The sequence below is a fragment of the Mercurialis annua genome, linkage group LG6 (genome assembly GCF_937616625.2).
Source record: "Mercurialis annua linkage group LG6, ddMerAnnu1.2, whole genome shotgun sequence".
Taxonomy (NCBI): Eukaryota; Viridiplantae; Streptophyta; class Magnoliopsida; order Malpighiales; family Euphorbiaceae; genus Mercurialis; species Mercurialis annua.
This window is the reverse complement of record NC_065575.1, coordinates 3,308,457-3,330,634: the sequence shown is the minus strand read 5'-3', so window position 1 is coordinate 3,330,634 and position 22,178 is coordinate 3,308,457. Positions and strand designations below refer to the sequence as shown.

The 22,178-nt window shown below is 36.9% G+C and overlaps 1 pseudogene; it reads left to right on the top strand.

The window, feature by feature from the left end:
• Positions 1-16,552: 16,552 nt before the first annotated feature.
• Positions 16,553-18,369, top strand: LOC126687455 (uncharacterized; annotated as a pseudogene).
• Positions 18,370-22,178: the final 3,809 nt, after the last annotated feature.

The following is a 22,178-nucleotide window of genomic DNA, read 5'->3' as shown; positions in this document are numbered from 1 at the left end:
AAATTATGGACTAAATTAGATATTTTAAGTTTAAATTGACACCATCAGTAACCGGAAGGACCTACTTCTTACCAAAATAAGAGTTTAGGGATGCAATATGGACAAAAATAATTTGAGGTCTAAAATAAAAATTGAATAAAAGTACATGAGCTAGAAATGTAATTTGTTTTTAACAATGGTGAGCGAGGACTAATAAATGCCGAGTTTCTAATTTAAGCATGTCAGTACTAGGTCTAGGACCACAATTAAGACACGTGATTATGTACCCAGGCACTGCAAATTTAGAAGATAAATCTCAATCATATTTTTTTGGGCTCACTCTATATCCAGCACTATAAAAAAAATTAAGTTTAATTATTTAAATATCACTTCACGTTCAATTTTTTATTTATATTCTGATGTAAGTAGTGGCGGGAGCAGAATTTGTTTCCAAGCCGAACTAGATGATAGGCATTAATTAATATATAAATATTATTTAAATAAAATTAATTATAATTCAAAATAAAAAAAACACTACAATTGCTTTATATAATTTAGGCCTAATGTTTTAAAAAGGCGAACTCTTAATCCCTTCTCAATCCTATTTTAACGTTGAAAACTAGTCAATTTTATTCTATTTTGCATTTTTGTATTTCAATTGTACCTGCAAATATTAAATTGACGTCTTTTTCATTTGAAAAAAATTCAAAAACGTTCTCCATGTTTAACATATATTAATTGATTGACATGTGGCAGAAATAATAAAATGTGATTATCACTTATGCACTTTGTCTAAAATATCTCATGTTGAAATGAAATCATAATTTAGTAATCAAAATAATACGAACTAAAATTTAATTACCGAAATAAAATAAACGATATTTGGATAACCTAAAAATTAATTAGCCTTCTATTTTATGTTGGCTTAATAGAAATGTGTAAACATGAGATTTTTGTTTGTACTTGTGACTTATTCTCGGAAAAAATACACAACACAAGCGTTGCGCCATGTCATTCGTGCAACAAACTAATAATGCGATAGTCATGTGGAATATTTAATGATAAAAAAATAAATAATAATTAAAAAATTTCCTATCGCAAATGCCAATTACCTTGTTGTAAATAACGTGGCACAACAGCTGTATGGAATAAACACCTTTTATTCTCATGATCCTTTGATGATGTTGTGATATGAATCCAATGGTCCGAAACTTTCATATCGTTATTTAGCAAAATAGCTAGTCGAACAATGTAAGAGGGTAAGCAACGTTTTGGACTTCAAAATCTACTTAGATTTAGATTTTACAGCTGGAAATATTACATAAATTATAAAAAGCAATGGATTACCGGTAATGGATTTTTCAAAAATACATATATACTTATTAATAGTTTAATCATTTTAATTCGAATTTTTATTAAAATGGGTTGAGGATTTAATTGATCACAAATTAAATATTAGGATTTAAATGCATATAAAATTAAATTATGGACTAAATTTGATATTTTAAGTTTAAATTGACACCTATAATATTTCAGAACTCTCTCTCAAATAGAAAATCCTACCCGTCAAGCGTTTTTCTTTTTACTTTTCGCTTCGGCTGCCGTCAATGGTTTATTTTTGCCGTTGGCGGTGGCCATTTCTTTTTTATTGCTTTAGAATAAAATAAATGACCGACTACTTTTCATCTTTTTCATTTTGGGTGGTAATCTATCGACGAGGCGCATGAATTTCAATATATATACAAATAAAAAAATCAGAGATGGATCAAGATCTTTCAAGATTGAAGATGAAATCGTTATAGGTTATATTAGTTTTTTTTTTTATAACTATTTTACAGCGATTGTCTTTCTTTTTTGAAAGTTTTGCTGTTCTTTCTATATGAAAGATTTGTTGTTTTTTTATGAATAGTTTGTGAGTTTTTTGTTAGACAGAAAATGATTGGATCTTATTGTGTTAGAGCAGTTATGCAATTTTGATTTTATTTTGTAAGACGATTTGCGAATCAAGGTTTATATCTTGTTCCATGTCAGATCAATAGAAACGGTTATACCCTTTCTGAATTCGTACACCTGTAACTGCTCTTTATTATTAATGAAAGGTTATTCAATTGTCAAAAAAAAAGAGTTTAAATTGACACCTTCAGTAACCGGAAGGACCTACTTCTTACCAAACTAAGAGTCTAGGGATGCAATATGGACAAAAATAATTTGAGGTCTAAAATAAAAATTGATTAAAAGTACATGAACTAGAAATGTAATTTGCCTTTTAACAATGGTGAGTGAGGACTAATAAATGCCGAGTTTCTAATTTAAGCATGTCAGTACTAGGACCACAATTAAGACACGTGATTATGTACCCAGGCACTGCAAATTTAGAAGATAAATCTCAACCATATTTTTTTGGGCTCACTCTATATCCAGCGCTATTACAAAAGAAAAACGTTGAAAAATACCTAAATTAGAAATAATAATTACAAAATTACAGATGTCACAAAATTATTGGGTTAACATTTTTTTATGAATAAATATATATTAAAAAGCCACAAGAATAGGCAAAGCCAAAATCCCAACCTTCTGCACAAGAAATGGCACACACACGAATGCACACTAGAGGCTACAGGTTAAAGAAAGGCAAAGTCAGAAATCTGAAAATAAAAATACACTGAAAAAATATTCAAACCCGAATAACAAAAACTCCTATTACAAATTTTGTAATGAAAAACCGCTTTCGAGAAGCAGTTAAAGATAATCGCCTCATGACTTTCTTAGATATCTGAAAAAATACGCTCGTTTATACTCTTCCAAATTCCTCGCACCATGAAGAACCATAAAATCTTCCATAAAGTCACGTACATGTCTCGGTCGATGATACTATGCCACTGAATTAAAAAGTCTGTAAAACTCCTTGGAAAAGTCCAAACTATACCCACCTTATCAAGTATACCACATCAAACTCTTCTAGCAAAAATACAGTGGATATGAATATGATCTTAAGTCTCCACAACCCCACAAATAGAGCAAAGCGAACTCTCCATCGTTATAAGTGATCGTATTAGATGAATATTCATATTGCCAGCTCAGCTCCTCTTCATGACCAGCTCAACTCTTTTTAATTAAGCATTTTATATTCTGTTATAAAGTCAGTTAGTTTGATAGGTTGGTTAAAGGCATAAACGGTATCGTTTTATAAACCGTTTATGTTTTATTATAGACGTTAGACTATTAGTAATCAACAACAATAAGGAAGTGACAAGTGTCAAGCTCATTCCTTATATATACTGCTGAATTGTATCTCTTTCAGTTCTAATGAGAATTTCTCAGTTTCTTCTTCTTTAATCTTCTTCTAGATTCTAATATGGTATCAGAGCACAAATTGTGAAAATAATGCTTTTCTTGGATCAGTTCAAAGTCATACAGATTAATTCATTTATTCTCAGTTTTTGTTTCAATTCTTATAAATTAATTCTTTTATTCTAGAGCTTTCTTGATTTAACTAGTTACATTTCAATTCTTGATTAGGATTTTTTATTATTTCAATAAAGTCTTGATTTCTTAAACCCTAACAATGTCATTTCCAGTTTTAGATTCAGATAACACTTCTGGTCCTTATTATCTTCATCCTAGTGAGAATGCATCTTTGATTCTTGTTTCTCCACCATTAAATGGGCAAAACTATCATTCTTGGTATCATTCTATGAGAATATGTCTTTTATTAAAGAATAAACTCAAATTTGTTGATGGTAGTATTACAGTTCCTACTAAAGATATTCAGTTTATCCAGTTTGGGAAAGATGCTACTCCATGGTACTTTCTTGGTTATTAAGGTCATTATCACCCTCTATTGCATAAAGTATTCTATGGTTAGATAATGCTATGGATGTATGGAAAAAACTTTTTAACAGATTTTCTCAAGGCAATGTTGTTAGAGTTGCTGAGTTACAAGAAGAGATATATGGATATAAGCAGAACAATTTGTCGATAACTGGTTTCTTTACTGAACTAAAAATTTTATGGGATATTTTCAAGGATGCGCTTCAACTCTCTTTTGGACACCTCGACCTGTCCACTTGTCTGGGGGTGATATGGGGTTGCCACTCTATGATAAACGTTGTATTTCTTCATCAGTGCGGTAAAGTGCCGATTGCAGAAATGTGAACCCCCATCACTGATGATCGCCCGTGGTACACCAAATCGATTTATCAACTTCTTCAAGAATGCTATGACCACCTTTCCATCATTAGTAGGTAAAGCAGCTGCTTCCACCCATTTCGACACATAGTCGACACAAACCAGGATGTAAAGGTTGCCACAAGACATAGGGAATGGTCCCATGAAGTCGATACCCCAGACGTCAAAAATCTCCACCTCCTGAATGGAAGAGAGAGGCATCTCATCGCGCCTAGAAATATTGTCTGTCCGCTGACATCTGTCACAGTGCTGCACAAAGTCTCTCACATCTCTATACAATGTAGGCCAGTAAAAGCCACTTTCTAGTACCCGTGCTGCTGTCCTTCCCGAAGCATAGTGACCCCCATAATCTGAAGAATGGCACTGAGTCATAATAGCCAACATTTCCTCCTCTGCGACACATCTCCGGATCATCTCATCTGCACAAACTCGGAATAGATACGGCTCATCCCACAGATAGCGCTTAACATCAGAGAGGAACGTCTTGCGCTGGTGACTGCTCATGTCAGGAGGCATAATGTCAGCTGAGAGATAGTTTGCGAAGTCTGCATACCATGGATTCATCGTTTCCTTAATGAGCATAAGTGCCTCATCAGAAAACCGTTCATTGATGACTTCACCTTCTATCACTGGTTCGGGCACCTCTAACCGTGACAAGTGATCTGCCACCACATTCTCTGTCCCTTTCTTGTCTCTGATCTCCAAGTCAAACTCTAGTAAGAGCAACACCCACCGAATCAATCTAGGCTTGGCATCTTGTTTGGCAAAAAGGTATCGCAGCGCAGCATGATCAGTATAAATGATAACCTTTGAGCCAAGTAGATACTGCCTAAATTTGTCCAGTGAAAACACTACAGCTAGCATTTCCTTCTCCGTGGTAGTGTAGTTCAGTTGAGCGCTTGTTAGAGTACGACTCGCATAATAGATGACATGAAGCTTTTTGTCCTTCCTCTGCCCCAGTATGCTTCCCAACGCCTGATCGCTTGCATCGCACATGATATCAAAAGGCAGATCCCAATTCGGACTAGAGATGACTGGGGCAGTGACCAATGCTTCCTTTAACCTGAGAAAAGAAGCTAAACATGCATCAGTAAACAAAAAAGGCGCGTCCTTGACAAGTAAGGTAGTCAAAGGACGCGCTATGGAAGAAAAGTCCTTGATGAACCTGCGGTAAAAACCTGCGTGCCCGAGAAAGGCACGGACTCCCTTCACTGTGACTGGAGGTGGAAGCTTTTCAATTACCTCTGTCTTTGCCCTGTCAACCTCGATAACCTCTCTGGATATCTTGTGCCCCAGAACAATGCCTTCTTCTACCATAAAGTGGCATTTCTCCCAGTTCAGCACCAGATTCGTCTCTTCGCATCTCCGTAGGACTCGGTCTAAATTTCAAAGACAACACTCGAAGGAGTCCCCGAAGACTGAAAAGTCGTCCATGAACACTTCCATGATGTCTTCGATCATATCATTGAAGATCGAAGTCATGCACCTCTGAAACGTAGCAGGTGCATTGCAAAGACCGAACGGCATGCGGCGGTAGGCGAAAGTTCCATATGGACAAGTAAAGGTAGTCTTCTCTTGGTCCTCTGGGAAGATAATGATCAGATTGTACCCAGAATAACCATCCAGAAAACAGTAAAATGTGTGTCCTGCCACCCGCTATAGCATCTGATCAATAAAAGGAAGCGGGAAGTGATCCTTCCTAGTTTCAGCGTTCAGCTTCCTGTAGTCAATGCACACTCGCCACCCAGTAACCATGCGAGTAGAAATCTGCTCCCCTTTTTCATTTTCTGCAACAGTCATCCCGCCTTTCTTCGGCACACACTGAATTGGGCTCACCCATGAACTATCTGAAATGGGATAGATGATGCCCGCATCAAGTAGCTTCACAATCTCCTTGTGAACCACCTCCTTCATGTTAGGGTTCAGCCGTCTCTGTCTCTACGCAGATGCCTTAGACCCATCCTCTAAATGAATCTGATGCATCACTACTGAAGGGCTGATCCCTCTGATATCTGAAATCTGCCACCCAATAGCCAAGATACGTCCCTTGACTACATCAATGACCCTCTGCTCTTGATTCTTGGTGAGCTTGTTGCTGATGATAATAGGCAAAGTGCCATCAGCTCCCAAGAAAGCATATCGCAAGTGTGCAGGCAAAGTCTTGAGCTCCACTTTTGGTGGCTTCTCTGAAGAGGGAGGAGTGATGTGCTTGCTCTTCAACAGTGGTTCGAGGACTGGTTCCTCTAAGTACTCCTCCCTTTCAGCATCTTCCCCTTTATTCGGCATAGACTGCATGATGGCATTGTTTTCTGCTAGTTGTTCTTCAACTAACTCATCCACCATGTCTACCCGCATACATTCACCTCCAGAATTAGGATGGCGTGTGATCTTTCTCATGTCAAACTCAACGCTCTCATCCCCAATTCTCAGAGTCAGCTTGCCATCATGAACATCGATAAGAGCTCTGCCAGTGTTCATGAATGGTCGCCCCAATATCATCGGGCACTCCTTGTCCGCTGCGTAGTCAAGGACAAAAAAATCCACAGGGAATATGAATTTGTTGACCTTCACTAGGACATCCTCCACAATCCCATGTGGCTTTTTCAGAGAGTGATCCGCTAGCTGCAACATCATCGGCGTGGCCTGTACCAGTTGATCACCAAACATACTACGAAAAAGGGATAAGGGCATCAAATTAATACTAGCACCTAAATCGCAAAGGTAATTGACAGATTGCATGTTACCGATAGTACAAGGGATAGTGAAACTCCCTGGATCCTTAAGCTTGGTCGGTAGACTGCTTAGTATGATTGAGCTGCAGTTTTCTGTCATCGGTACTGGTCCCTCTGCATCCCAACTCCGCTTGTTGGTGATGATCTCCTTGAGAAACTTTGCATAGTGCGGCATCTCTCTCAATCCGTCTGCCAGACTGATGTTAATCTGTAGCTTCTTGAAAGTTTCAAGAAATTTGTGAAACTTCCAAGTGTCCTGCGGCTTCTTCACTCTATGTGGGAATGGCACCTTTGGCACAAAAGGAGGTGGTGGAGGTGGTTTAGCAACTACCTTTTCAGGCTCGCCACCTTCACACTGTTCCTTTTCCGCCTCAACTGTAGCATGTCTTGCATATGGATCATCCAGTGCTTTCCCACTTCTCAACTCAATAGCCTTGAGATGTTCTCTGGGGTTTTCCTCAGTAGTGGATGGTAAACCCCCTCTGACTTCTGCTTTGCAGTGCTTTAGCCATCTGCTGATTCTGCACCTCAAGGTTATGAATTGTGGCAGCATGATTTTTAAATGTTTGCTGCGTTTCGGCATCCTTCTTCATCATCATCTCCATCAATTTATCAAACTTGCTGTGGAGAGACTCGCCTTGCTCTCTTTGTTGGAAGCCAGGAGGATGCTGTGGTCGGTTGTTCTGATGCTGGTAATTCCCCTGATTCTGAAAGTTCCATTGATTCTGGTAGTTGCCCTGATTGTGTTGTGGCCTCTGTCCGCCCTGAAAGCTCGGACCTTCCTGATTGTTGGAATTACCCCCATTGTCCTTCCATGAGAAATTCGGGTGATTCCACCATCCTGGGTTGTAAGTGGAGGCGTATGGATCATTGCCCTGTCTTTGCCCTCCCACAAAATTGACTTGTTCATTGTTAGGCTGACCCCATACAGAACATTCATTCGACATATGACCATGCTCCCCACATACCTCGCAGTTACTCTGAATGGCAGCTACACTGTTAATATTAACTCCTGCAGCCTGCCGTGTAAGAAAATCCACTTGATTTTGCAGTGCTGCAGTCTTCGATTTTAAAGCCTCCATTGCAGACTCAGCAGTAACTGCCATAACTCCTCTCTGCGCAGGTGCCTTCGCCCTTTCAGATGGCCAAAAACAGCCATTTACTGCCATCTCATCTAACAGATCGAATGCTTCATCCGCCGTTTTTCTCATCAGAGACCCTCCTGCGCCTGCGTCAATCGTGCTTCTCCCCAGTTCAGTTGCTCCATTATAAAAAGTTTGGATCAGATTCTCCCGAGTGATGTTATGATGCGGAACTTGCCTCTGCATCTCCTTATAGCGCTCCCACGCTTCATGAACTGATTCCCCATCAAGTTGCTGATATAGCATAATATCCCTTGTCAGCTTTGCAGTCTTTGCCATGGAGAAATACTTGTGCAAGAAAGCTTTCGCCAAATCAGACCAAGTGTTAATGCCTGCGCTAGGTAGAGCGTGAAGCCATTGTTTCGCCTTATCCCTCAGAGAAAATGGGAACAGGCGAAGCCACGCTTCGTCGTCAGTCATGTTGTCCATCTTGAATGTGCTACATACTTCCAAGAAGTTTGCAAGATGTGCGTTAGGATCTTCCCTAGGTAGCCCATAGAACTGGAAGTTATCCTTCAACAGCTGAATGACACTCGTTTTGATCTCATAATGGGTAGTCGGCACAGGATGTGCAAAATAGCCATGGGTGTTGTTTCCCACATTCGGCTGAAATATCTCCATCAGTGTTTTCACTCGAGGCCCTTCATTGTTCTGTCCTTGTGCATTCTGCGGATTCTGCTGATTTTGATTCTGCCGGATCACTCGGTTATCACCCGCATTGTTAAATCCAGGAGGAGCATCGTTTTTGTTCTCCATGTTGAGATTCCATTGAGTTGAGTGTGTTGCTTTTCTGACACTGCGCTCAAAGGTAGTGAGGTCTTGTTGAAACGGTTCTAACGGTAGTCCTTTCCGTCGTGTATTATGCATAAACTAAGAGAAGGGTACCTGAAACAACAAAATCAACAAACCACACACGTAAAACAAGAAAAATAAAGACTAAAACAAGCCAAGCAATCTCAACTTAGTTGTTAAAGAAAAACTCTCCCCGGCAACGGCGCCAAAAACTTGTTGGTAAAAATACGCAAGCGTACGTATGCCAACTTGTAATACAGACTGCGAAGTCCGGATATCGTACCCACAGAGAGAGCTCTAAAGACAACTAGTCAAAGTACTCGATTCGAATAGCCGAGAAGATAATTTTTGTTGGTTTTGTAAATTAAAAGACAAATATTGATAAATGTAGATTAAAGTAAAGTAAAGCTGTAATTCAAATGGTGTTTTAACAATAATGGGAAAAGCAAGAATTATTAATCTTAGTTATGCTGTTTACTTGATTCAGATTATGGATTATATGGTTCTGATGACGTTCGAACTAATCTAGAGCACCTAAAATTCTCTCTCGAGCAATTACAGGCAAAAGCATTAAACTAACTAATACTAGATTAATTATTCACTCTCGCACAATGATTAACCTAAGTATAAATCGATTTAATGATTATTAAGAAAATTCAAAGAACCCGCACTCGTTAATTCACTCTCGCACAATCAAATCTTGCGTTCTTAATTATATTGTTCTATTCCAATTTTACTCTCTCGAGCTAAAATCAAAACATACGGCAAAGACTAAGTGATCAGTTTAGGCTAAGCATTAAGCACAATAATTAAAACCTATCAAGAACACAAAACCCATAAGTCCAATTCAATTAAACAGACATAATTTCGATTAATAATCCCCAATGAAGGGTTTAGCTAGACATAATAATGAAATAACTCAAAGCAATAATTAAAGAACTCATTCTAAGATTAAATTGAATACTGAATATAGAATTGAAAATAATCGTACCTTGTTCGAAAGTAAACTAATGATAATCGACAAGAAAAATAATGAAGAACTGAATAAATCGATAATCCAACAATAAGAAAACTCTAGTCTATGGTTTATGTGATTACAAAAACTACGCGAACCCTTGTTCGATGTTAAAACTCCCTATTTATACGGCTCCCAACTTCATAGCTGATATTAGGTCAAGATAGATGAAAACCCAGAAGTGCCCTTTGAGTTTCTCGGAGTTTGGAGTTAAAGCGGACAATTTTGTCTTTTTCCAGTCGCAGCTTTCGACACTTACACGACCGTGTAAGGTAGTACACGTTCGTGTTCCTTATGCCTTAGCCAACTCTTCAAATTTCACAAAATCATGTGCTTCGGCGAAAGTACACATTCGTGTACTTTTGTTCTTCGAGATAGTACACGTTCGTGTACTCTGGGACTTGGCTGAATTTTCATTCAATTTGGCTTCACAAAACTCACCCTTCGGCGAAAGTACACGTTCGTGTACTTTAACACTGCAGAGAAGTACACGTTCGTGTACTACATCACTTGGCCAATTCTTCTGATTTCTTTCTCAGCTCCTCAAATACCACCCTTCGGCGAAAATACACGTTTGTGTATTTTTGTTCTTCAGCTCAGTACACGTTCGTGTACTAGGTAACTTAGTCATTTCCACTTGATTTCTTCATGTATCTCAAACATCACCCTTTGGCGATAATACACGTTCGTGTATTCTAGTACTATGGAGGAGTGCACGTTCGTGCACTTGGTCACTTGGCGCAAATCACCTATTTCCACTTCTCGATTCTCCTATGATCCGCTTCGACCTCTTGCAATCTCTGAATATCATCAAAATCACTCCAAATTACGCCATACTTGCACATTTTCCCTGAAATACTCGACATAGCAATAAGTACCCAAATAAAGCTCAAAAACACATATCAACATGCAAATACCGTATCAAAAGTATACCTAAATATAGGGGTATTTCTACCCCTATAAAACATCACCGTCTTCTTCCTCATCGGAACAATCCTGTACCATATAGCTGCATTCGCATCACCATTTGATTCCCTGTTTTCACCATTCTTTTTCCACTTTGTACAATCTCTTCTAAAGCACCCTTCTCCTTGCAATAATAGCGTTGTCGTCTATTAGCCTTCGATTTGAAACATGATCTGCTTCCTTTCCCACCATCTTATTACTCCTGCCCCTACTCATCTTTAGACCGGAAAATGATTCATCTGCTTTGTTTTTTATGAATAAAAATTATATTGAAAAAGCCACGAAAGTGGCAAAACCTCTGAATTTTAAACTTTCGCACAAAAAGTGACCTTTAAAAGAGGCACCTAAAGGCTACGACTCAAGAAGGAAGTTAGAACGGAGCTACATCAATTGGAAAGAATATAATTTGGGTTCCCATAAAATTCCAAATCCGAACAAGGAAAACTAGTGTAACACCCCGTGTTTTTCCAATGTCGTTTTACATGCTTTTTGATCTATCGGAATCGTGTTTTGTCCCGTGAGACCTTCGGTGTGTTGTTTGAGCTTTGTTTTGTGTTTTTAAGGCCTTATGATCAAGTCGGATCGGGCCGGAGAAGTTTTTTCAGCGACGTGCCAGAGAAGACTCTGGTGCTGGTGTCACGTCGTGAGAGGGTGTCTCACCACGTGAGAGGATGTCTCACCACGTGAGACCCTGTTAGCTTTTTTTTGGGGTGGGGTCTATAAATAGACCCCCAGATCGAACCTCTCCGCCCGCCAATTGTTTTAAAACCTTAAAAACAATACTCCACTCTTATTTTACTCTTTTCACTTGTCCTTAATCATTCAAGTTCGATCCCTAATGTTCTAAGTGTGATTTTATCATCCTAATCGCAAAATCTACGCGATTCCTATGAGTGTGTTCTTCGCGGGTGTTTTGGTGATTCATATAGCTTTTCTCCAGACCTTATTCCTTGGTCTAAATTCAGTTTATCTCAGTCCTTATAATATTCTTAGGCAACATTTTCCTACTCTTTTCATTCATTGATTCGTTATTGTGCATAGGTACGCTAAATCACTATTTTAGAGTTGTCTGTTGATTTAATTGTTGCTATTTATTGTGGAGTGTGTGGATAATGATCTAAAGTTAATTAAAATGAAAACTAAATTGGATAATTAAGCAACAAATTGGCGAATTATAGACTTATACGAAATTAATTTGATTAATGTTTTGTTAAATTAATGAATCTGAGTTATTTGAAATATTATGTGTCTTTAAATCTATACCTACTGATCTAAAGAGTTTGGATTCGAAAATGAATTGGAGTTAAGTGGTTTTGTAAAATCTCTACAAATTACTAAATTGACGAATTTAAGGAAATTGAACGCTACAATTGCAAAATAGTTTTCAAATGCCATACCTACTTATATCATATGTTCTAAGTGATGTCTTAAAGGTTTTATATCGGTAGTATAATATTTTGGTAGCAAGTCCTTGTTTTGATTCGTTTGACTAGTTTAGGCAATTTTCGGCAAAATTGCCAATTTGATCAATTGAGTGCTTTGGCTTGAGTTTGGATCTGAAACTGAATTGCATTATGTAATGGTTGAGTTATACCTACTGATCTTATGATTGGTACACTTAGGGTGGTGTTTTACGATGTCCTTTTCGGTTAAATACCGAATTAGTTAGTTTTACGCTTAAGTGAGTTTCTAAGTTAAAGTTGAGTTCCCTTATTTCTAAAATGGTAAATTTTGTTTATTAAAGTATTTCCGGATATAAAATGAATTGTTTTACCTTGGTTGGATATTTTGGATCAGGTTAGACTTGTGTCGCCTGACATGTGAAATCGAGCTTGATAATTATGGTATCGGGCTGACTCACTATCTTGGATTGTAAAACATTAGTTTACATTTTATTTAAGCTATTGAAATGATTTCCGGAGAACGTTTTAAATATGGGAACTCAATTTGATTAGGTATTTTTATGACTTCGGTTATGCTATGATTAGTTGTTAGTCCACCTTGGTTATGGTTGAGTTATTGGTTTGTGTTAATCCTACGTGGTGTCTAGTATTCTTAGAGTTAAGGGATGAATTAATTTTGACGTATATTTTATTTCTTAGACTCGTCGACTGCTCGTGCTTTGGATTCCCCACATGATTAGTTTGCTTGCCAGGATTATCACTTGGTTTCGCAAGCAGTGAGTTTGTAGTACTATTTACCGCTTTATTAAGTAACGTATATTATTTTAGTATCATAAATATTTTTGAACTGTTTTTAATGATTATGGATCTAGATTGGAACGAGCTACTCGATAGGCATTATCGAGACTGTGTGCGCCGGTAAGTACTTTGGGTTTAGCTAACAAAATGTCTAGCTTACTTTGGGATTGATGAGGATTTGTTCCCCTCTACTTTGGGTTAATACTTTGTGTTTAATTTCAATACTGTTATTCTTTAAACATATATATTAGTATGAAAGGATTTCAGGTTTTTAAGATTTCTAAGATTTTTAACTTAATAAATGTAAATAGTATTACGAACTCATCTCATTATACCTGACCCCATTCCAATTTTACAGGATTATGATTTTGAGAGCTTTGGTTGAACTCCGATTTCTTTGATTCTTCGGAGGTTTTTTTGTTTTAATAAAACTAGTCAGCTGTTTTATACTCTTAGACCGCAGTAGAGCTAGTTAGTCTTTTATGATTATTCATACTTTGCTTTGTTGGATTGATCCGACTATTTATTTATGTGGTTGACATGTTATACCTTGAATGTTATTATTTTCATATACGGCATGTTGTTGGAGTCTCGGGTTTGAGCCGAGCGTTTGTTTATATAATTGTTTATATAAACTGCTAGACTTAGGTTGGAGTTTCAGTTGCCCCCAAGTAGTGGTTTTTCTTGCAGGTTTATATGATTGTGTGGTTATCCACGAGACTAGCGACGGGTTTCAGTACAACCATACCCATACCCTACCGCCGGTCACTATCTCTGAAATTGGGTCGTGACAACTAGAATCATAACCCTTGACCTAGAAACCTGCCGTAATAAAGCATCTAAACAAAACATATTCGACCTCCAAGAACTTTTGATCGTATTTCTATTTTTTCATAACTCCCAAATAGTGATGTCCCAAAGATAATACCAAAACTTCAACTTACTTCTAAGCGGAACCAGAGAACGCCACTGGATAAGAAATTCATTTAAAGAATTCGGCATGATCCATAATAACCCTACCTTTGAGAGGATATTGTTCCAAATAGTGGTAGCCAATTCGCACTGCATTAAAATATGCTCCTGATATTCAGGTTGTTGGCACAGTGAACAGAAGATGGCATTGGCTAGGGGTGAATAAAAACCGAACCAAATCGAAAAACCGAACCAAATCGGATCGAAAAACCGAACCGAAAAAATAAGTGGTCAATACAATTTAGTTTGGTTTTGAATTTATAAAAATTACAGTTTTCGATTTTGGTTTGATTTTAGGGTTCGGTCACCGAACCGAACCAAAAACCAATATTTTACTCATTTACATATATCACTATATGTACACCCTTTTAACCTAATAATCCTAACACTTCACAACTCTCTACCGCCTCCATACATCTTCTCACTCTCACTGTCTTATTTTTTTCCCTCTTCTTATTTTCTCTCCTTTTTTCATCTTTCTTTATTAACTTCAAATCAAACCAAAAATCTTAATCTTCACTATTGGCGTTGTTATGGGTTTGTTATACGCGAAATATCAGAGAAGAATGAATGTCAGGCGAGTAATCAAGTTTCGGATGACGGTTGCTGCTTCATCATTTGGCCGGTGCCGGCAGTGATGATGATGAGTGGAGATCGGCTAATGCATGTGTCGCCGGGAGTTATAACGGCTGCTGTTTCATCTCCGGCCGGCTCTAAATTAGAATATTTCTTCTTTTTTATTTTTAAATCGGTGAATCGACAGAACCAAACTGAGAAAAACCAAAAATTCGGTTTACCGAACCAAAATAACACGAATCAAAATAGGGTGTTTTGGTTTCTAATTTAGTAGGGGTGGTTTGGTTCGACTTTGGGTATTTGCACACCGAACCGAACCAAGCTCACCCCTACCATTGGTTGTTACAATGTTTCTGTTATTGATTCATCATCATTAGAGCTAGAGACCTTTTGTTTTAGTTCTTTAGATTGCAAAGCATCTTTTACATCACTAATAGAAATCGTAGCTCTACCATATAATAGTATCAAAAAAAATTCATATGAACTGGACAAAGAATATAGAATAATGAGGGCTTGATCCTCTTCTTCAATCGAAACACCAACACCTTGTAAATTTATAGCAATTCGATTAAAGTTTTCAACATGATTTCTTACCTGAGTATTTTTTTTCCATCCTCAATGTATACAAACGTTGTTTCTCATACAACCGGTTTGTAAGATTTTTCTTCAAAAACTTGTTTTTTAACGCTCCTCATAAAGCATCAGCATAATTCATTCATTGATAACCTCTCTAAACACCTCATTAGAAAGACTTAATAGAATCATACTACACTGCTAAAAAATAGCTTTTTAGCGACAGAAAAGGGCTGAAATCTGTCGTTGGATCTGTTTAGGACGTAGTCTTTCGGTAAATTTCTCGTTGCTAAACGATTAGAAACAGAGAAAAAAAATTCATCGCTAATTTAGCGACGAATTTGTAACCCGTCGCTAATTTAGCGACAGACTAGCGACGATTTTTTTTTATTTTTTAAATTTTAAAAAATTAATTAAATTGTAAAAGGTATCCATTTTAACAACTATTTAATATTATCTTCAATATTTCCGTTATCATTTTCAAGAGTTTTGCAAACGTCTCAATTGACCACTCATCCTACCATTACTCACATCGAAGAGATATTAAACTCCCCGGGTTATTAGAGTTATCTTAAATTATAAAATGATCACTAAATTTCATTTTATTACAAAATGGTCTTGTTACAAAGGGGTGTCACCCATATAAAACGCATCGTTTTTACGCTAAAGTTGTTACAAAAAAAAACACTAAACTTTTCATGAATTACAAAAAAAAATCACTGAGTTAAACTTTTTATTACAAAAAGATCATTGAACTAGCTATGTATCTTTTTGTAATTTTGACTTGCCATGTAAGAAAAAATATTGCGTTTTATATGAGTGACACCCCTTTGTAACATAAGGTATAGTTCAATGATCATTTTATAACAAAGGAAAGTTTAGTGATCATTCGACAATTCAATGCAACCTTAGTGATTCAGGGAGTTTAATATCCCACATCTAAGACTCTTTAATCTTGAAAATCTTCCACTTAGTTTCATCTTAACCAACTCAGATTATTATTATGTATCTATGTATTTTATGTTAAACTTATAACTAAAGAGAACAAATAAATACTCCTGCACTTTACTCTTGCATTTTTTTTAAACATAATTTTTAAAAATAATTTCTTTAAAATAAGAATATTTTTAAATCATTATTTTTTGGGTATAATTTTCACAGATTGTGACCTGGATTATTTAGACAGTGACGGAGGGGAAGGGGGGGGGGGGGGAGGCGTGGGAGTATCATTGCCCCCTCTAAATGTTTAAAATTGTTGAAATTAACACCAAAATTTTAATATTTTACAATTAGTAAAACTCATCCTAAGACTCTTGTACTGTACGAGTTTTGTTCGAGAAGTCCCTATCTATTCCAAAGTTGTTCACGTTCAGATCCCTGTACTTGATAAATTACAATTATTACACCCTTATGTGCATGGAAAATGGCAAGTGTACCGCACTCTTTGTTAAATGAGAGTGGGGGAAAAATAGTCATATTAATAAAAAAAAAAAATAACATGTAATTGCTTTTAGCATAAGTAGTAAAAGGACTTACGTAGCAATTTGCCCCTTCAATTATGCAATAGCAGGGCATGATGAGTTTAACTATGTGGATGGGATTTGAAATCTGTTCAATCCTTATTTCAAGAGTTGATTGACCAGTTTTACATGTTAATATTTTTTACATTGATTGTTGGCTCAGGTTTAACTGAGAGAGGTAACTTTTGATGGAAGAAAATTACAGGTTGGGGTTGAGATTTGCGTGTGCTTGTTTTTATTCTCTGCTCGACTTTGATACATGCTTCTCGACGTGTTCGCATGATTCTGCCTGTTAGAGTGAATATTGTTGGTTAATGGAACCTCACCAAATTTACAAGTTGTTTATGTTAGGTTTGGAGAAGATGGTAAAATTGCATGTTTGTTAGTTAACGGAGAGTGTGGCACACTTACCCTTTTCCATACACGTTAGGGTGTAATAATCGTGATTTGCTAAGTACAAGGACCTGAACGTGAACAGCTTTAGAGTAGGGGGTTTTCGAACAAAACTCGTATAGTACAAGGGTCTTAATATAGGTTTTGCCTTTACAATTTAACCCCCCTAATTTTAAGATTGTTTATTTCATATATTGCATATTGCAATTTGCCCCTTCCTATGTTGAAATCTTAGTTCCGCCACTATATTTGGATATAATTTTCACTGGCAGTTCCCCGGTTTCCTTCCTTCTCCCGTCGTCTTTGATTTGTAACAATAAAATTTCTCAACTTTCATTGTATTACATCAAAATTTAAGTCATACTAATTGTAGGGATTTTTGGTGCAATAAAATCAAAGCTGAAGAATAATATTGCTATGAATCAAAGAAAGACTGTGATGAGAAGGAAGTCGAGGAATGTCAATGCAGACCCTGTCATTAACAATGGTGGAATCAGGATTTCTTTTCAGCCCAGGCTAAATGACAATGTGGCCATCTCGACTCAGGCCTCCCTTTTGTCCTGGTTTAATTAACCTCCCTTTAACCCTTGCTTCTCTACAAACTCTACCTCCTTTTCTCGAAAATTTCCGAGGGCAGCACGGGCTAGAGCCTACCCAAGCCTACCCTTGGTTCCGCCCCTAGTTATTAACAACGGTTTTCTTGACTTTTTGTTCATCTCGTTCCGTTTTATAGTTTTGATGAGGTCTTGATTTTCTTAACAGCATCAAGGATTACATGTTTGAGGAAAGCGTGTGCTTTTATCTAAGAGCAGCGTGGTTTAATCCCTTAATTGTGGAGAGTCACGAAGATGCATATATATGATGATTTAGAAGAATACTATCGATATGATTTTGAGTATGATGATGACGACAACGACGAGGATGATCTAGATGATGTTTATTTAAGTAGCGATAAATCTTCGTATTGGCAATCGGAGGTGGGGAGAAAATGGTTATGTCAGGTTAGGCCGTCAAGAAGCAAGTCCAGTTCTTCGACCAAATACGAACGATTCTGATGCTTGTTCATCATCTTGCGAACCTAAGAAGAAAGAGACTACAAAAGATGTAACATGCCGTCGTGCAAAAAGGTCACTTAAGCGTGAAGCTGCTGATAAGGCGGCGGCAGCAAAACAACAACAACATTTGGTTAGGTTCGGCAGGAAGTGATTTGTATTCATGTGCCTTGGTGTATTTCATAAACCACAAACCACAAATCTGGCATTTGCACAGTAATTGACTTTGTGAAATAATAACATGGTGGTTAAATTGGTCATGGCAACATTAAGTTTTCTAGCATTTGCTTTTACTGAAGTCTGATTTGACTGTATGTATATACAGTATTTTTGGTCAGATATCATTCTCATTTCTTTAAAAGTAGATTAGAGTATATAAATGAGAAATCTAACAAAAACATTATTAATTACCAGTGACGTCTGAAATTTTTAGTGCTAAAATTTTTATCTTTAAATTAGTATTCTCACTTTGTAAAAACATATTTAATGAGTGTGTTTAATTGTTTTGTTAATTGGACTAAACTAAGGCCAAAAGTGATTCACAAAATGTTCTACTATGATTTACTATTTTAATTCTATCTATCTATAACATCATATAATTGGAAAGGGAAATGGACAAGCAAAATTTATTAAATTAAATCACTACTGGAGTAATGATTGTTGGCCGTGAGTTGATTGGGTAGCGGCTGGTGGTCTGGTGGCGAGTGGTTGCAGTCGGTGGCAGGACTGGAATTTTTTTGTTGGTTCATGCCGGCTCCTCTGTATTTTTTTTATTGCATTAGTAAGATTTATCATGGTATCCTGATCAATTAATTCTCTTTTATTAATTTCGCTGATTTCATGGGTTGACTTCTAGCCTATGTAATTAAGGCAAAATCTATATAGAGACTCCTATATTATACAATTTTTGTGCGAAAAGCCCTTAATTCAAACTTATTTATGCTCAAGTCCCTTTACTTGGTAAAATCTATTTTTTACCCCCTTACGTGGACGCAAATCTACGAGTGTGTTACACTCTCCATTAGTGAGAGTCGAAAACAAAAGAAGATGACATGATATATAGTACTCCCTCCGTCCTAATAGAGTTGTCCACTTTACCTTTATCACACAGTTTACGAAAAGCAATTATTGTTTATGGGTCTTATAAAATTTTTCTTATTTTTCTTATCATATCCCTATTTAATATATAGGATTCACTTACAATTTACTTTCAATTTACACATTAGTGTACTTTAAATAGGGATAATATAGAGAAGTTAAATGTAAAAGTTAGTTACTTTTTGAAAGTGGACAAGAGTTTTGGGACAAAAAAATTATGAACAAAGGGTCAACGCGCCTCCTGAACTTGTGACACGGGGTCATCTAGCCCAATTTATACTTTTTTGAGCAACTAACCCAAAACTCTTCATTTTTGGGTCAAATAACCCCATAATTTATATTTTTATTTTAAAAAGCAGATTTAGGATAATTATATCGCAACAATTAGGGAAGTATCTAATTACTTTTTTGCATCCCTCACCTCCGATTTGTATTTTACGCGTTTTGAAAATATAATTATGGGGTTACTTGACCCGAAAATGAAGAGTTTTGGGGTTAGTTGCTCAAAAAAGTATAAATTGGGTTAGATGATCCCGTGAGACAAGTTTAGGGGGCGCGTTGACCCTTTGTTCAAAAAATTATCAAAGTGGACAACTCTATTGCGACGGAGGGAGTATTTTTTTTTTTTGATAAATGATAACATGGCATATTTGTTTTTTGTTGACGTGGTAGTTTTAAAGCAAAATATGTGCTAACTGGACATCTTCTCCTTTCATTCTTCTTTATAATTGAAAATCTGTAATCTTAAATAAAATAATATATAAAATTTGAACCAACTTTGTCTTGAAAAAGCTCGTTTTTCATACTCGTCAAGATCTTTAAACTAGTAGTAGTCTCTTTATTCTGAACAAATCCGGCAAATTCTTCGAAGTCTTGAACGAGCAGCATATACAGGCTAAACTTTTTTGTCTTCCCCTTAGCTGGAATGATGGTGGAAGGTGAGCTTTTCGTACGACTGGGCCGTCGGCTGTGTTGGTGTCTCTGAACCCGGCAAGTTTTCGAGAAGCGGCTTTAACGGTTGCTTGTTTGATGTATGTTAGCAAAAAACCAACTCATAGTACTCGACAAGTCGAGGTCGAAACCACAAGGACTAGAGGTTTAAAGTGAAGGAAATTGATTGTGAAATTCAATTCGGAAAGCAATAGAAAGATTGGTTTTGGTTTCGATTAAAACGAACAACAAATAACTATTAATCAAAATGCTACTTAACTAAACAATCAACTAAACAATCAACTAATTAATCAACTAATTAACACAAGATTTAAGTCAGTAAGAGTAAAAGCTTAGAGGTTGCTAGTCATGCCAAAGTAATAACTAGGTGGTTCCGGTCAAGGTAATTGGATTCTAGGTCGGGTCAAACTATTCTACGAAACCAATTCCGCTCTCTCGAGCCGGAAGTGAACGAGTCGAATCTTGATTAACAATACCGAAATCTAATCCACTCTCGTTCTCATAGATTTCGATAGAACTAATCAAGTCAACTAATCAAGCAAACTTCACAACCGAGATAATCCTAAATCACGCTAGTGCATCTAGGATTAAACCTTGTACTCCCTTAGGTATAATCTAATTAGTTAGCTCTCGCCCTTCTAATTAAATCACAAATCATAGATTAAGAGATCACTTTAATCTAAGCACTAGGTCCAAGGAGCACAACTACCAACTCAATCCAAAACCCTAACCCTAATCACCTATCAAAGCAACATGGCAATCATAACAACCCCTAAACAAAGGATTTAGCCACTAACCATCATCATAACACAATTAATTAAACAATAACAAGGATTAAACATAGAGTAAAGATTTAGTACCTTGGAATAATAAATGAACCTTAAAAGCATGAACTAGATAATGGAGCTTCAATAATTAACTTATACTTGTATTGAATAACTTTCCCAAAATAGCAAAATCTGGAAATAACTTGTAATACCCCAAAATTTTTAAGTATCTAAGTGGACCACGTGTCTAGTTTGGATTCGTCAGAATGGCATTATCGGAAAGATGTCCGATAAATAAGTCTTAGCAGGTCGGTTTTAGAAAAGATTATTGCGGAGAAAATTTATATTATATTTCAATTCTAAAGTTAGAATTGGAATAAAAAGGAAAAATGTCAAGAAAAGTCCAAAATGAAGTACAGGGACCAAAGTGGTAATTTAGCCACTTTGTGTCGAAAATAGAAATATTGGATTTTGACGGGAAAGTGCTAATATCGAGCTTTGTATTATTTATCGGATATAAATAATACGTATAAGTCATAATAAAAGAGTTTCACGATTTAGCTATGGACTAAATCGTACGAAAGAAAAGTTTAAAAGATAGATTGTATTCATTAAAGAAACAAGGATGAAAAAGAGAATTTAGCCATGATATATATGACCTTAAGTATGAATGAAATGAAATCAGAGAGAGAGTGAGGAAGGATCCAGAGGAGTGAAAGAAACATCGATCGATTTCGTTTCACCGCCGTTTCTCCGTTCGACGTCCCGATTCAAGCGATTTTCGCGGGGATTTCTTCGGAATCGAAGGCTCTATCTATCCTAAGCTTCAAGTTAAGGTAAAAGTCTTGAAATTTGGTGTGGTATTCGAATTTATGGGCTGTTTTGATAAAGGATGTGAATTTGACGTTTTTGGCTCGGTTTGAGCGTTTTGGTAAAAATGAAATGACGGATTTTGAAGGATTTGAGGTTGTGAGAGTGTGGAGCATGACGGGGTGCGGCGAAACGGCCCGGAAACGGCGTTTCCGGGCCGAGCATAGCGAGCTGCTATGCGCCCGCATAGCAGAGTTATGCGAGCGCATAGCCAAGCTATGCGCCCGCATAGCCAGGCAAGGCTATGCGAGCGCATAGCCAAGCTATGCGCCCGCATAGCTAGACTATGCGAGCGCATAGTCACGCTATGCGCCCGCACAGTAGGTTCGGGGGACCGAAACAGACTTTTGACCTAGTTTGACCCGAATTTCGATAATTTTGAATATTAAAC